A 16,099-nucleotide genomic window follows, 5' to 3' on the forward strand; every position below is an offset into this window, starting at 1 on the left:
ATGGGCAAAAGACATGAAGAGAAATCTCACAGAGGAAGACATAGACATGGCCAACATGCATATGAGAAAATGCTCTGCATCACTTGCCATCAGGGAAATACAAATCAAAACCACAATGAGATACCACCTCACACCAGTGAGAATGGGGCAAATTAACAAGGCAGGAAACAACAAATGTTGGAGGGGATGCGGAGAATAGGGAACCCTCTTACACTGTTGGTGGGAATGTGAACTGGTGCAGCTACTCTGGAAAACTGTGTGGAGGTTCCTCAAAGAGTTAAAAATAGACCTGCCCTACACCCAGCAATTGCACTGTTGGGGATTTACCCCAAAGATACAGATGCAGTGAAACGCCGGGACACCTGCACCCCGATGTTTATAGCAGCAATGTCCACAATAGCCAAACTGTGGAAGGAGCCTCGGTGTCCAACGAAAGATGAGTGGATAAAGAAGATGTGGTTTATGTATACAATGGAATATTACTCAGCTATTAGAAATGACAAATACCCACCATTTGCTTCAACGTGGATGGAACTGGAGGGTATTATGCTGAGTGAAGTAAGTCAGTCGGAGAAGGACAAACATTATATGTTCTCATTCATTTGGGGAATATAAATAATAGTGAAAAGGAATATAAGGGAAGGGAGAAGAAATGTGTGGGAAATATCAGAAAGGGAGACAGAACGTAAAGACTGCTAACTCTGGGAAACGAACTAGGGGTGGTAGAAGGGGAGGAGGGCGGGGGGTGGGAGTGAATGGGTGACGGGCACTGGGGGTTATTCTGTATGTTAGTAAATTGAACACCAATAAAAAATTAAAAAAAAATAAATAGTGGAATGTTTTGAGAACCAAAAAAAAAAAAAAAAAAAATCTCATAGGATGGGGCAAACGGTTAACTTAGCTTCCAGGATTTTTGTGTTGGGTATTTGGACTTCCACGTGCTTTATTTTTTTTTTAAATTTTTTTTATTTATTTATGATAGGCACACAGTGAGAGAGAGAGAGAGGCAGAGAGAGAAGCAGGCTCCATGCACCGGGAGCCCGACGTGGGATTCGATCCCGGGTCTCCAGGATCGCGCCCTGGGCCAAAGGCAGGCGCTAAACCGCTGCGCCACCCAGGGATCCCTTCCACGTGCTTTAAATTGTATTTCTTGCTTTTCTGATCTTCAGCTGAACTTTTATGTATTGATTTATTTTAGAATTTTATGTATTTGAGAGAAAGAGAATATGAGCAGGGGGAGGGGCTGAGGGAGAAGCAGACTCCCTGCTGAGCAGGAAAGTCTCATGCGGTCTACATCCCAGGGCTCTATCCCAGGGCTGGATCCCAGAACCCAGAGATCATGACCTCAACCAAAGGCAGATGCTTAACCACTGAGCCACCCAGGCACCCTTTCAGCTGAACTTTTAACTGTTTCCCTCCTGATTCTTGTCTGGCTCTCTAGTTTGAGTCTTGACATAGGTGTCTGTCCTAATTGGGTTTTCTAGCAGGCCCTGTCCCTGTCCCAGACCCACATGAGTCATCAGAGTCTTGCCTCAGTCTGCCCTACTCCAGATTTTCTTCTTTCCCACAGCATTAGCCTTGAGAATAAGGAAAAACTCTCCCTAGGACCTAGGATCTAAGAGCTTTCAGGATGATCCACATTTTCCTATATCTAAGCGTCCACTGTTAGACTTTCCTAGTGTCCACATGGAAGTTCTGTGAGGTATTAATAGGTATGCAGTGGAACAAAGAGTTTTGTAGTCAAATAAATTTGGAGAATGCTCTTTAAGTTTAGTTTCTTGGTGACAAGGCTTCTCAGGGCCTTAAAATGCTATGGATAGGCTAAATATCCAGTCAAGGGGTTGTATGCAGTTCACAATCCAGAATCCAAAGCCCTTGTGGACAGATATATTCAGAAATTGGAATTTTTCATATTTTAACAAGATAATATAGTGAATGTGCTATTTTTTCCATAGCATCCTCAGCAGAGTGGAACAGGCTCTGTAATCACATACTTCTGCAGCAAAACATATGGACAGTCACACCAAGTAGGTTAAATAAAGAATCTGAAAAAAACTACACATCATTTAGGTCAAGTTTTACCCCAAGTGATGAAAAATTTTGTTTTCAGGACTTTTTTTGACTTCAACATTGTGAATAAAGGATCGTAGATATATATATATGATGTCCCCCAAACATATTTGACCATAGAACCCCATATTTCAGGAGCATCCAGGAGGACTAGGGTTGCATAGACTCTTCAGGATACCTGAGCTATCAATCTATAATATAACCTTCCCAGGAGAGAGAATATTGGGGTCCTTGCCAGTCATTCACGTCGGCCTTATTATTTCCCATGACAACTAGATCAGATGGGGATTCTGACAGTTGAAAGAGGAGGAAGAGATTGAAAGTGCTGAGCTCCAGAGCAGAAACCACAGATCTTGGTAGTGGAGTGTGTGTGTGTGTGTGTGTGTGTGTGGTAGTGGTGGGGTGGTTCATGGTGCTCAGCCTCCAGGTCCCAGGCAAGAAAAAGGACAAGCAGATAAGCAGCACTGTGGAAATTTGGGTTGTTATTTTCTCTTCAACTGTAAAAGGTGGTTGTTCTGAGTGTTCCTGAGGAGAAGAGGCCCAGAGCATTCTGAGGGCAAGATGCTAGGTCCTGGGAAGATGATTTCCTGTTGATGAGGCGTCCTGTCTAAGCCCAGAGTGGAGGTGGGATGGGTGGGGTGGGCTGCACGCCTGAGGCCAGTGTCCCCTGGGTGAGAAGGAGGATGTTGGATTCCTGGAGAATTTCCAGGAAGACTTCCTGCTCTGAGAAAAACAACACAACCACAGGAAAAGGCTCTGGGGCCTAAGGGGTGGGAATAATGGCCCAGAGTGGAGGTTTTGGGGTGTCAGAGGCTTGTACACAGAACAGCTAGGAGCAGAGAGGCCTCCCTCTTGCCATCCAGATTCATCCCTGAAGCCCGCTGAATGCATCCCTCCATCTGAGGATGACAGGTTGGGAACTGGAAGAGGGGGACCAGTAACTTCTGACACACACACCCCTTCTCCACTCTGCACTCAGTTTAATCTTCCTCCATGGCTTGGTCCTTGGAGGGCAGGGGTGGAGAGTAGACAGTAGACTAGGAGGGCCATTTGGCTAGGGCCTCCCATTCATGAAGGGCCTTACATTCAGACCTTATATGTGGGGCTTATGTATCCATCACTCACTGGGCTCAGCAAAAAACGTGCCTCTCAAACCTGTCCCATTACCAAGACCATGTCAACTATATAGTGTGCTATAAATTGTTTTCATACAGCTTGTGAACGGTACCATTATGTTGCAGTATATGGGGCTGAGGGTAGGTGGGAGTATCATAAGGTTTAATTTACTAAATATAGACACTTGAAATAAACCACAATTTTAGTAATTTGAGGGGACATTAAAAAAACATCCAGAGCCATAAAAATGGAACTAGGAAACATATTTTTTAAAATCATAAAATGGAAGTACTCTGGCCCTAGCTTCACTTCTGAGAGGGGTGAGGGGAACTCCAAGCAGGAGGCTCAGAGTGCTGGCCCAGCTGGGTTCTTGGACTAAGAGCTTCTGAAGGACAGACTATTATACCGCCCCAAGGCCCTGTTGGGAGCCCTTTCCCTGCTCCTGCCAACACTGGCTCCATCTGCATTACTCTAGCGGCCTCTGCTGGGCTGGGGGTGAAAGCAGCTAAAGATGGGGTGGCGCCCAGAACTCTGGCTGGGGCGAAAGGCTTGAGGAGGGGAGATGGCCTGATGGACAGTATGTGGACTTTGCTGTCAAAAGGGGCTCAGAGAAGATAAGCTTTGGCTACCTCAAGGTTGTTTATGCCACTCTCTGGGTTTTAGAAATTGTTCTGATAGAGGTGCTGAGGAAGGGAGGCAGGTCCAGGTCTGAGGGCAAGATGACTTAGCCCAGGAAGAGAAATGGTCTGTTGCTGTGTGGGGATTTATAACTAAATTTCTTGGACACCTGAGTGGCTCAGTCGGTTGAGCATCTGCCTTTGGCTCAGGTCATGATCCCAGGACTCTGTGTCAGGTTCTATGTCTAAGCCCTGTGTCAGGTTCTATGCTGAGCATGGAGTCTGCTTCTCCTTCTCCCTCAGTCCCTCCCCCTGCTCATGCTCTCTCTCCCTCTTTCTCTCAAAGAAATAAATAAAACCTCTTAAAAATGACTAAATGTCTTCTCTTCTGATTTCTGCCTCCATATGGACCATAAAGGGCCTGGCCTTTCTGAGAAGGGCAGACCTCTTCTATGCAGCTGGTTGGGTCATGAACTCTCTGATTCAGAGAGAGGGAACAGGGAGCCTTGCTGAGGCCCCTTGGCCACAGCTGAGTTCTCTGATCCAGCTTTTACTAAAGAACCTTGTTCTGAGGGCAGCGGGAGCCTTACCCAGCCACTTAATAAAAATGCTTCTTCTTGCCCATGTGGCTGGCATTCATCACTGTGAAGTAGATGGGTGCATTCAGGCCCTCAAACCTTCTTTGCACATACTGGTGACCAAGTGGGATCCAGTGAGTATTTTGGATAAAAATAACACAAGGGAGCCCACAGCTTAGTGCAGCTGCCATGGCTAGTGACAAAAGCTGGTATCAGGTTATTGAGAAAATAGAGCCTTTTAGGTCTAGCAAAGGCTCACTTCAAACAGACAGAGGTTTTAGTCATCGTGAATAAAGCAGTTTATATCACCACAGTTTCCTTCCCCCCTTCGACCCTGTTTCTCATCCAATATTGCACATGGAAACTTTATAGAAAAAACAGCTTAGTTTCATACAGACTAAGAACACTTATGTGTGAAGTTTGGCCGTTAAGTTGCTAGTAGTAGCAGCTTCCCCAATTCTGTTTTCTTTCTCGTTTTGTATATCACCCAGGTCATGAGACAGGCTCAGCCACCCCTGAAATCATGTGTCCCTCTACTCATATGCCCAGGTCGGCCCTGGCTGGCCACTGCGCGGACCCCTGTGATTGTGGATTTCACGGGATGGAGACTATGGCTCCACCACAATAAGGTGGCCAGTTTTTATCACCGGACCATAAAGAGGAAAAGTATATTTGTAACAACACAAAAAGCCCATTTCTAGAGCAGTCTGTGTTTAGGAATCCAGTTTGCTCAGACTCAGGATTACTATCTGGAATGTATAGGAAACTCCCACAGGTCAACAAGAAAAAGACCAGAAACCCAATGGAAGGCAGCCTGTGTGGCACAGTGGTTTAGCGCTATCTTCAGCCCAGGATGTGATCCTGGAGACCTGGGATCGAGTCCCACGTCAGGCTCCTTGCTTGGAGACTGCTTCTGCCTCTCTGCCTCTCTGCCTCTCTCTGTGTCTCTCATAAATAAATAAATAAATAAAATCTTAAAAAAAAAAGAAAGAAAAGAAACCCAATGGAAAAGTGAGCAATTGATAAATTAGGAAATCACAGATGGGAAATCAGAATGGCTCACCAGTAGGTGAAGATGCTCAACCTTAGAAGCATCCTGAGCAATGCAAATTAAAACATATTATCACTTTGTGTTAATCAGATTAGCAAAAGTTAGACAAGTCATATGTTACCTAATATGTGTTGGCAAGGTATGGGGGAGAGGGAACCACAGGTGGAAATATAAACTTGTAGAACCATTCTAAAAGCCATCTGACTCTATCTCATGAATTTAAATATGCTATACCCAAAGAACCAGCAATCCCACTCCTGGGTATACTGCCCTGGAAAAAACTCTCAAAAGGTCCCTAATGGAACATCAACAAGCAAATTTGTTAGAGGATTGCGTGCAGAGGCGACCCAGGTGTTCAACCCCCTGGAGAAATGGTGAAGTAAAATGTATGGATGCCCATTTTGCAGTACTGTGCAGCAATCAGATTTAATGAATCAAATGTACTCAAAGCCACACAACAATATTAAAAATGTATGTCACTCCCAGGTGATGTAGGGAAGAAATATACTAAAACTTATGGTATAATACCATTTATGTAAACTAACATCATATCTGTCCAAAAAAAAGAGAACACTGTCTTTTAAGAATGCCTGTAAACCCAAGGACATGTATTTTTTTAAATAACAATTTAAAAAAAAAAGAGTTACAGGGGTGCTTGTGTGGCTCAGTTGCCTGCCTTTGGCTCAGGTCATGATCCAGAAGTTCTGGGCTGTGTCCAGCTCTGTGCTCAGTGGGGAGTCTGCTTCTCCCTGCGCCCCTCCCCTTGCTCCTGCACTCTCTCTCTCTCTCAAGTGAATGAATAAAATCTTTTAAGAAAAGAGTTACATATGATGTGTAACTTTCTTTTTTAAAGATTTATTTATTTACTTGATAGAGAGAGTGAGTGGGGGAGGAGCAGAAGAGTGAGAAAATCCTGAAGCTGAGTCTCCACTAAGTGGGAAGCCCAACGTGGGGCTCCATCCCATCGTTGGGCTCGATCCCATGACCCTGATATTATGACCTGACCCAAAATCAAGAGTTGGCTGCTTAACTGACGGAGTCATCCAGGCATGCCCCAAGGACATGTACTAAATGCATTATAATGAGTATCCCTTATGGGGTGAGGAGAAGGATGAGTATGTAGGGGGAAAAAATAAAAGAAGGCACCTACTTACTGATGATGAAATAAATGTATGACGAACTGAAGAGATTTGTCCAACTTTCTGTACCAGAGACAAATGAAGTACCCCCAAAATGTTGGTCAATAATAAGAGCATCTAGAGCTTCCCTTAATGATTAGAATAGTTGGTGGCTATATAAAATTTGGATAGACATTTCAAAGGAAGACCCATGAAGATTATTGCAAAATGTTTCAGGCATCTTGGAGATATTTTATTTTATTTTATTTTATTTTATTTTATTTTATTTTACTTTATCTTTTTAGAGAGAGGGGGCATTGAGGGAGGGACAGAGGGAGAGGAAGAGAATCTTAAGCAGGCTCCACGCCCCAGCATGCAACCCAGCACAGGGTTCGATCTCATGACCTTGAGATTATGACTTGAGCTGAAACCAAGAGTCAATTGCTTAACTGACTGAACCACCCAGGCACCCTTGGAGGCATTTAAAAGTGACATAGGAATTGAATGAGTGAGAAAGCAGGTAAAGGCTTTGGCTCCCAGGTGACATGCTCAGGGAAGTCATGGTGTTGGAATTACAATGGAAGGCATAGAGAAGATGCACAATGAGGGGAGCCAGAGCACCATGGATCTAATCCAGTCTTGGGTGAGATGCTTCCTAATGAGCAAACCTCCTGGCTGGAATTACTCTACTCAGAGAAAGGGCAGTGAGCAGGATTTATCTGACCAAAGGAGTCTTTAGAGAGAGCTCTTATCTATGGGGTTCAGAAAAGGCAGTCTATGGAGAAGCACATAAGAAAAGTAAATGTTTGGCCTGAAAGCAAGGAGATAGAAAACTGTAGGAAGGCACTCTGGACCCACATTAGTGCTACATGCAGTGGCAACTTAAGAAGCTGGTGAAAATTGTGAAAACTTGTTTGTGTCAATGCAGTGTGGTATCCTGGAATATAAAAAGGACATAAGTGGAAAAACTAGTAAAATCTGAACAGTGCCTAAATTTAGGTTAATAGTACTATACTAATGTTAATGTCTTAGTTTCGATACCTTCAGGTATGTAAGGTGTTAATGTTAGGGCAAGCTGGGTGAAAGTTACACAAGAACTCTCTGACTACCTTTGCTACTTTTCTGTGAATCTAAAATTATTCCAAAATAAAATGTTTCTTAAAAAAAAAGTGAGAGCTCCAGTGCAGAGGCATATAAAAAGAAATGAAAATAGGAAAATATGTCAATCAGGCAAGTGTTTTATAAGATGTTTGCACACATATTGTGTTTATAAATGTGTGACTTTTAAAGTTTAGAAGAATTTACACCAAGTTGTTTCTATCTCTAGGTCCTATTATTACTAGGATGTGGAGCTATAGGTTATTGGTTCTTTGTACTTTTTTGTATTGTCTAAATTTCACAACAAAAATATGTAGATGTTGGGGCACCGAGGTGACTCAGTTGGTTAAGCATCTGACTCTCGATTTCAGCTCAGGTTATGACGTCAGGGTCCAGAGATTGAGCCCTGCTTTGGGCTCTGAGCTTAGTGTGGAGTCTGCTTGGGGTATTCTCTTTCCCTCTCCCTCTGTCTCTCCTCTCCACCCCCCTCCTCACTCTCTCTCTCAAATAAATAAATAAATCTTTAAAAAAATATGTAAATGTTGTAATTATGCAAAAAAACCTTATTTGGGCCTACCTGAAAGAACAGTGTGCCAGGCTTAGAAGACACCTCCCTGGATGTCTTGCAGAGATGTCTTGCAGACCAACCTCCCCTGGGTCCCAGATTCATCCTCTTTCAGGACCAAGTTTGATCCAATCTCCTGGAGTTGAGCAGCTTTCCTCTCCCTCTGCAAGGTCTACACTGAATGAAAATGTGTGATCCTGCAGATGTTGAGGGAAAGGCTTGGATACTATCATTGGTGGTTAAAGAGCTCTGAGTATGTTTGCATGTCTGCTTGTTATTGTGCATGTATGCAGTCGTACAGTATGGATTGTATATATAGACTGACAGTATTTTACTTCCTTTCTTTTTGATCTTTAATATTTCTTAATTACAAAGGTAGTTAATATATATGCGCAGTGTAACAAATTCAAAAAACACAAATGTGTAAAATATGTAAATGAAAAGGTAGAAATCCTCCATATATGGCCCAAGGACTTGTTTTTTTCTTTAAATAGATTTTTTAAAAGAACGCTTTTAAGCTCATAGCAAAAGCAAGTAGACGGTACAAAGATTTCCCATATACTCCCTACACCTATCCACATACAGCCTCCCCCTCTATCAACATAGCCCACCAGAGTGGTATATTTGTTGTAATCAATGAACCTATATTGATACATCCTTATCACCCAAAGTCCATAGTTTGTATTACGGTTCACTCTTGGTGTTGTACATTCTATGGGTTTCAACAAATAGATAATGACATGTATCCATCATTTTTGTATCATACAGAGTAATTTCATTGCCTTAAAAATCTTTTGTGCTCTACTTATTCACCCCTCCCTTGACATTTTTCATATCAGTAATTCAGTTATTTATATATATATATATATATCCTTTGAATGGTTATATAGTATTCCATTGAATGATGTATCACATGAGGTATTTTCTAAACCTCTGCTAATACAAATGATGCATCCACAGATACACGTGCACCCATGTCTCAGGGCAGTCTTGCTGTTTCCATAGGATAGAGTCCTTCAGTAGGATGGTTGAATCACACAGTATCCTCACATTTACCATTTTGATAGAGACTACCCTCTAAAAGCATTCATTTATTCAGCAAATATATATTGGGTGAGATTTTGTGTCTGACACTTATGAGACCCTAGGTATTCAGCTATGAGCAAAACGACACAGGCTCATCCTGTGTCGCTAAACAGACATTATCACTAAACAAATAATCACGTGAATTAATATATTATGGGGATTGTGGTAACTTCTTTAAAAAAAAAGAACAGAGTTGTCAGAGAATGTACAAAGAGGAAACTAATTTGTACTAGGAGTTTAGAGACAGCCTCCCTGAAGCTGAGACATCCAGGATGAATAGGAAGACTAGAGAGACCAGGGGTCTGAGGATGACTGGGGAGCAAGGGGCTTTCCAGACAAAGAAAGCCTGTGTAGAGGCCCTCAGGTGGACAGTGTGCTAAGTTGGAGGAATACCAGAGCCAGTGTCAGGGAGAAAATCTGGAGTCAAGGCTAAAGAGGAAGGCTGGGCCAGGCCACATTTGGCTCTCTAGGTTGCCTGATTTATAGTCTCCCCAGTGGAGCCTGAAGGGTTCCATTTCCTGCACCTTTGAGAACAGCGATACTTAGAAGTGTTCTCTTACTTCATTCTGTTACTATGTGAACATTCTTTGATAGTTGACATTTCTTAATTTTCAGTAAAAGCCTTTTCGAGAAGCGAGGAACAGCTCACATTGAAATTGTCAGATTCAAAATGCACATCAAATTTACTTCACAACATTAACCAAATTCCCCAAGTCCCTGTGCATCCCAGCATATTTTTTCTATTTTAGGACTTCAAGTATGAGAGAAATTTCCTGTTTCTGCAAAATCAATTTGTTCATCTAAAGCAAAATGTGCTTGCTCCATTCAGCTCATGTTCTGGAAGCTCCTTCTGGGGGTCCTGGATCCTGCATTGTTCTAGCCAATGAGATGTAAGGCCTAGATGGGAGGGAAAGTGCTTGGCAGCTGGCCTTTTAGATTCACATTTTTTGTTCCATCCTCCTTGGCTACAGGTACTGTCAAATACAGGCTCCCCAGTCTGTGTGTCTCCTCTGGGCTCCCACAGCATCCTGGGATAAACGTGTCATAGTGAGCTCCACACTGATACTTAGTTTTTTTTATTGGTGTTCAATAGTATTTTGTGAATGGATGTATTGTATCAACAGTGGGTTAGAAAACATCTAAATTGTAGTATATCATGCAAAGGAATACTATGCAAGCATCAGAAAGAATGCAGTTGATAGAGACCTTCTATATGGAAGGTTGTCCATGAGCTATTAAGAAGAAAAAAGCAACACATATAGTAAAATCTTTTTCTTCTTAAAAATTTTGCATACACATATATGCATACATATATGGAAAACATCTACCTCTCTATACACTTCTGTATTGTCTGAATCTGTTACAGTGCATTCACATCACTTTTGTAGTTAAAAGAACAAAGGAACAGGGTGCCTGGGTGGGTCAGTTGGTTAAGTGTCAGACCCTTGATTTTGGCTCAGGTCATGATCTCAGGGTTGTGAGATGAAACCCTGCCTTGGACTTTGTGTTGGGCATGGAGGCTGCTTATGATTCTCTTTCTTTCTCCTCCCAACCCCCCCTCTAAAAAAAGTTTTATTTTATTTTTATTATTTTTAAGATTTATTTATTTATTCATGAGAGACATGGACTGAGAGAAAGAGGCAAAGACATAGACAAGGAGCCCGATGCAGAACTCGATCCCGGATGCCGGGATCACGACCTGGGCTGAAGGCAGGCACCCAACTGAGGAGCCACCCAGGTGTCCCTAAAAAAGTTTTAAAAACTGAAAACAACAAAGGATTTGGGGCACCTGAGTGACTCAGTCAAAGTGTCTGGGGGTCCTGGATCCTGTTTTGTTCTAGCCAATGAGATGCAAGGCCTAGATGGGATCTCAGCTCAGGTCTTGATCTTAGGGTTGTGAGTTCAAGTCCTTCACTGGGCTCCATGCAAAAAAAAAAAAAAAAAAAAAGAACAAAGGAATGAATGAGTAAGGGACTTTTTAGATTTCTTAGAGATTTGAATGGAGAAGGAAACTCTGTCCTTAAGTTTCTATCCCCTACTTGTTTACAAAGTCTGAGACTTGTTCTTCCAACTTATATTTGAATAATAATGAAGAAAGGAGACATTTCCAAAGGGTGTTCATGATATAACAAATAAAAATGGTTTCTGAACAATATGACCCCATTATTGGGAAAAAAATGTACACGTATAGAAAAAGGTCTGGAAGCAAATTGCTGATAGGGCTGTCCCTGGATGTAGGGTGGAAGAGGAGAAACCTCTACTTCCCTTGCTTGAATATTTTATAATATGCATATATATTTTTTTTACTAACGAAGACAATAATGAAAGCTTAATTTCCTTTAAAAAATTTTTTTCTATATTTCCTCTTCTTTCAAGATTTATTCATTAATTCAGAAAATGTTTATTGAGCCACTGTTATGAGCCTGACACAGGGCTAGAGCTTTTTCTTATTAAGGAACCCGCAGCCTGATGGGGAAGACTCACAAAGAACAATGTGATAGGAATGGATGTATAATACCAACTGTCATGGGGCCCTCCATCTGCCAGAAGAGACAAGGAATGACCAGAGAAGGCTTCAGAGAGATACAGCTTATGTCGAGTGTTGGAGAATAAAGAAAGGTTTGCCAGTTGGACAAGGTGGGAAAGGCTGTTCCAGAGAAAGGGAATACCCTGTCTAAAAGCAGCTTTTATAGAAAGAAGATATCCTGCTGGTGAACATTAAATAGGTCAGTGCAGTAGAAGCACAGGGGATGTGAGGGAAAGATGAGCTGAGGAAACAAACACTCTAAGAACAATAAGAAGCCCTTGAAGAACCAATTGCTGCCCCCATTTAATAGTTTACAAAACTGAGTCACAAAAGGTTAAAAAACTCACCCAAGGTCACACTGGGGGATAACACCAAGCCAAAAAATAGTTGTAGAGTTTTTATGCTTCAGGCTAACGCACTTCCTGGGCCAGGACATCCTTGAGAGCCTTCTGATGTTCTAACTTGAAGCACTCCAAGTTGTTAACAGTGAAGAACAGGCCCAACCTCACAGTAGGCTCTGACCACACTGGCCACACACTTGGCACACACCCCTGTACCAGAAGCCACAGGAGAGCTTTCTCTAAGAGAGCTTTCCTAGAGAATGGCATGTATACACTTAATCTTGAATTTGATGGGCACGCCTCAGAAATGATGGAGGAGGCAGATCTCTAAGACACTAGCTGTCTTGGAAAAGCCACTTTTCATTCTTGCTGCCAGCATGTAAGTGGTACTTAGGCCACTTATTCCTACCCAAGACAGACAGCCATGGATGAAGCAAGAGCTCAAATCCAGAACTTTATGGTGCTGCATAGGCTTTGGAATTGGAAAGAGCCCATTCTCACACTCATTCTAAAGGCAAGAATGAAAAGACCAATGACTCCATGTGTTGGCAGGGATGTGGAGCAACTAGGCTGTTTTTTGACAGTATTAAATAAAGTAAAACCTATTCCTACCTAAGAAGAATGTTCATGGCATCGTTATTCAAAAGGGCTCTAAAACTGGAAACCACCTCAATATTCATCAACAAGAGAATGGATGAGTAAACTGGATAGTATATTCATAAAATCAAATACTGCTCAAGCAATAAAAAGGAATAAATTGATACATACAGTGTGGACAAATCCTAGAACACTATACTGAGCAAAAGAAGCCAGATATAAGAGTATGATTTCATTCATATGAAGTTCAAGAATAGGTAAAATGAATGTATGAGGGTAGAAGTCAGAATATTGGTTACCGGGATCCCTGGGTGGCGCAGCGGTTTGGCGCCTGCCTTTGGCCCAGGGCGCGATCCTGGAGACCCGGGATCGAATCCCACATCAGGCTCCCGGTGCATGGAGCCTGCTTCTCCCTCTGCCTATGTCTCTGCCTCTCTCTCTCTCTCTCTCTCTGTGACTATCATAAATAAATAAAAATTAAAAAAAAAAAAAAAGAATATTGGTTACCTTGGAAGTTAGGGGGAGTGGGTACTTGCTGGAGAGGGGCACAGGGGAACTCTTTAAGAATGATGTAAGTGCTCTAATTTTAATCTGGTTGGTGGCCACATGGGTATACACATATTAAGTATATGCAAATGATAGTTCAATAAAGTACTGAGAGAGAGAGAGAAAGAGAGAGAGAAAGAGAGAGAGAGAGAGAAGCAAGTCTTGACTGTAGCTCCCAGTTCTACTACTGTGACCCCTAGGCAAATTACTTTAACATTTATGATCCTCTTGTCTCATCTATAAAATGGGGATAATAATAGTACCATTCTCATAGGGTGGTGTTTTTTAAAGATTTTATTTATTTGAGAGAGAGAGAGAGAGAGAGACAGCAAATGGGTGTGGGGTAGGGACACAGGGAGAGGGAGAAGCAGACTCTTTGTTGAGCAAGGAGCCAGATGTGGGGCTCAATTCCAGGAACCTGGGATCATGACCTGAGCCCAAAGGCAGATGCTTAACCGACTGAGCCACCCAGGTGCTCTCATAGGGTGGTTTTAAAATTAAATTTGTATTTTTATTTTATTGTGGTAAGAACACTTTACATGATATCTGTTCCTAACAGATTTTTAAGTGTATAACACAGTATTGTTAACTACAGGCATAATGTTATACAGATCTCTAGAACTTATTCATTTTGCATTACTAAAGCTCTAAACCTATTGATTAGCAACTCTCCAGCCTGCCCTTGGCCACCACAGTTCTGTTTTCTGCTTCTAGGAGTTTGACTATTTTTGGTGTCTCATGTAAGTGCAATCATATAATACTTGTCTTGTAACTGACTTATTTCATTTAGTGTAATGTCGTCAAGGCTCAACCATGCTGTCACATATTTTTAGGCTTTCCTTCTTTTAAAGGCTGAATAATATCCCATTGAATGTATATTTCTTTCTTTTTTTAAAAAAAGATTTATTTATTTATTTGAGAGAGATAGAGCATATTTGTGGGGTGGGGGTGGGATGGGGGAAGGGGGCTGAGGGGAGGGGAGAGAGAATATCTCAAGTGGACTCCACACTGAGCATGGAGCCCTGCATGGGGCTCAATCCCAGGACCCTGAGAGCACGACCTGACCTGAGCTGAAACCAAGAGTCAGAGGCTTAATGGACAATGCCACCCTGGTGCCCCTACATTTTCTTTATCCATTCATCCTTCAGTGAACATTTAAGTTGTTTCCACATCTTGACCAGTGTGAATAGTGGTGCAATGGACATAGAAGTGCTAATATTGATTGGTGATCCTGATTTCAATTCTTTTGGATAAATACCCAGAAGTGGGATTGCTGAATGACACAATAATTCTATATTTTCAATTTTTTTATTTTTAAAATTTTTTATTTAAATTCCAGTTAGTTAACATATAGCATATTAGTTTCAGATGTACAATATAGTTATTCATCTATTCTATGTGATATCCAGTGTTATCACAAGTGCACTCCTTAATTTCCATCACTTATTCCACCCATTCCCCCCAACCACCTCCCCTCTGGTAACCATCCAGTTTGTTCTCTATAGCCAAGAGTCTATTTCTTGGTTTGCCTCTCTCTCATTTATCCTTTGCTCATTTGTTCTATTTCTTAAATTTCACATATTAGTGAAATCATATGATATTTATCTTTCTCTGATTGACTTACTTTGCTTAGCATACTAGTCTCTAGCTTCATTCATGTCATTTCAAATGGCATGATTTCATTCCTTTTTTATGGCCGAGTAATAATTCATTACATGTGCGTGTGTGTGTGTGTATACCACATCTTCTTTATTTTGATGGACACTTGGGCTGTTTCCACAATTTGGCTATTATAGACAATGCTGCTGTAAACACGGGGAGGGGAGCTTGTATCTCCCCCCGCCCTTTTTTAAAGATTTTGTTTATTTATAAATGAGAGACACAGAGAGAGAGGCAGAGACACAGGCAGAGGGAGAAGCAGGCTCCATGCAGGGAGCCCGATGCGAGACTCGATCCCAGGTCTCCAGGATTACGCCCTGGGCTGAAGGCGGTGCTAAACCGCTGAGCCACCTGGGCTGCCCCTCCCCCCTTTTTAAAGTAGTCTCCACACCCAGTGTGGAGCCCAACACAGACTTGAACTCATAACCCTGAGCTGAGATCAAGAGTGGGATGCTTAACTGACTGAGCCACCCAGATGCCCCAGGATGCCTTTGAATTAGTATTTTTGTATTCTGTAGGTAAATAGCCAGTAGTGTAATTGCTGGATCATAGAGTAGTTCTATTTTTAACTTTCTGAGGAAACTCTATATTGCTTTCCAGAGTGGCTGCATCAGTTTGCATTCCCATCAAGAGAATACTCCTTTCTCCACATCCTCACATACATCTGTTCTTTCCTGTGTTGTTAATTTTAGCCACTCTGACAGATGTGAGGTGATAGCTCATTGTGGTTTTGATTTGCATTTCCCTGGTGATCAGTGATGTTGAGCATCTATTCATGTGTCTGTTGGCCATCTATATGTTTTCTTCGGAAAAATATCTTTTCACGTCTTCTGCCCATTTTTAAATTGGATATTCATTTTTGGGGTGTTGTTGAGCTTGATAAGTACTTTATAGGTTTTAGATAGTAATCCTTTATTATATATGTCATTTGCAAATATCTTCTCCTATTCAGTAGGTTGCCTTTTAGTTTTATTGATTGTTCCTTCACTGTGCAGAAGATTTTTTTTAAAGATTTTATTTATTTATTCATGAGAGACCCACAGAGAGAGAGAGAGAGAGACAGAGAGAGAGAGAGGTAGAGACAGAGGCAGAGGCAGAAGCAGGCTCCATGCAGGGAGCTTGATGTGGGA

The sequence above is a fragment of the Canis lupus genome, chromosome 4 (genome assembly GCF_011100685.1).
Source record: "Canis lupus familiaris isolate Mischka breed German Shepherd chromosome 4, alternate assembly UU_Cfam_GSD_1.0, whole genome shotgun sequence".
In the NCBI taxonomy this organism is placed as follows: Eukaryota; Metazoa; Chordata; class Mammalia; order Carnivora; family Canidae; genus Canis; species Canis lupus.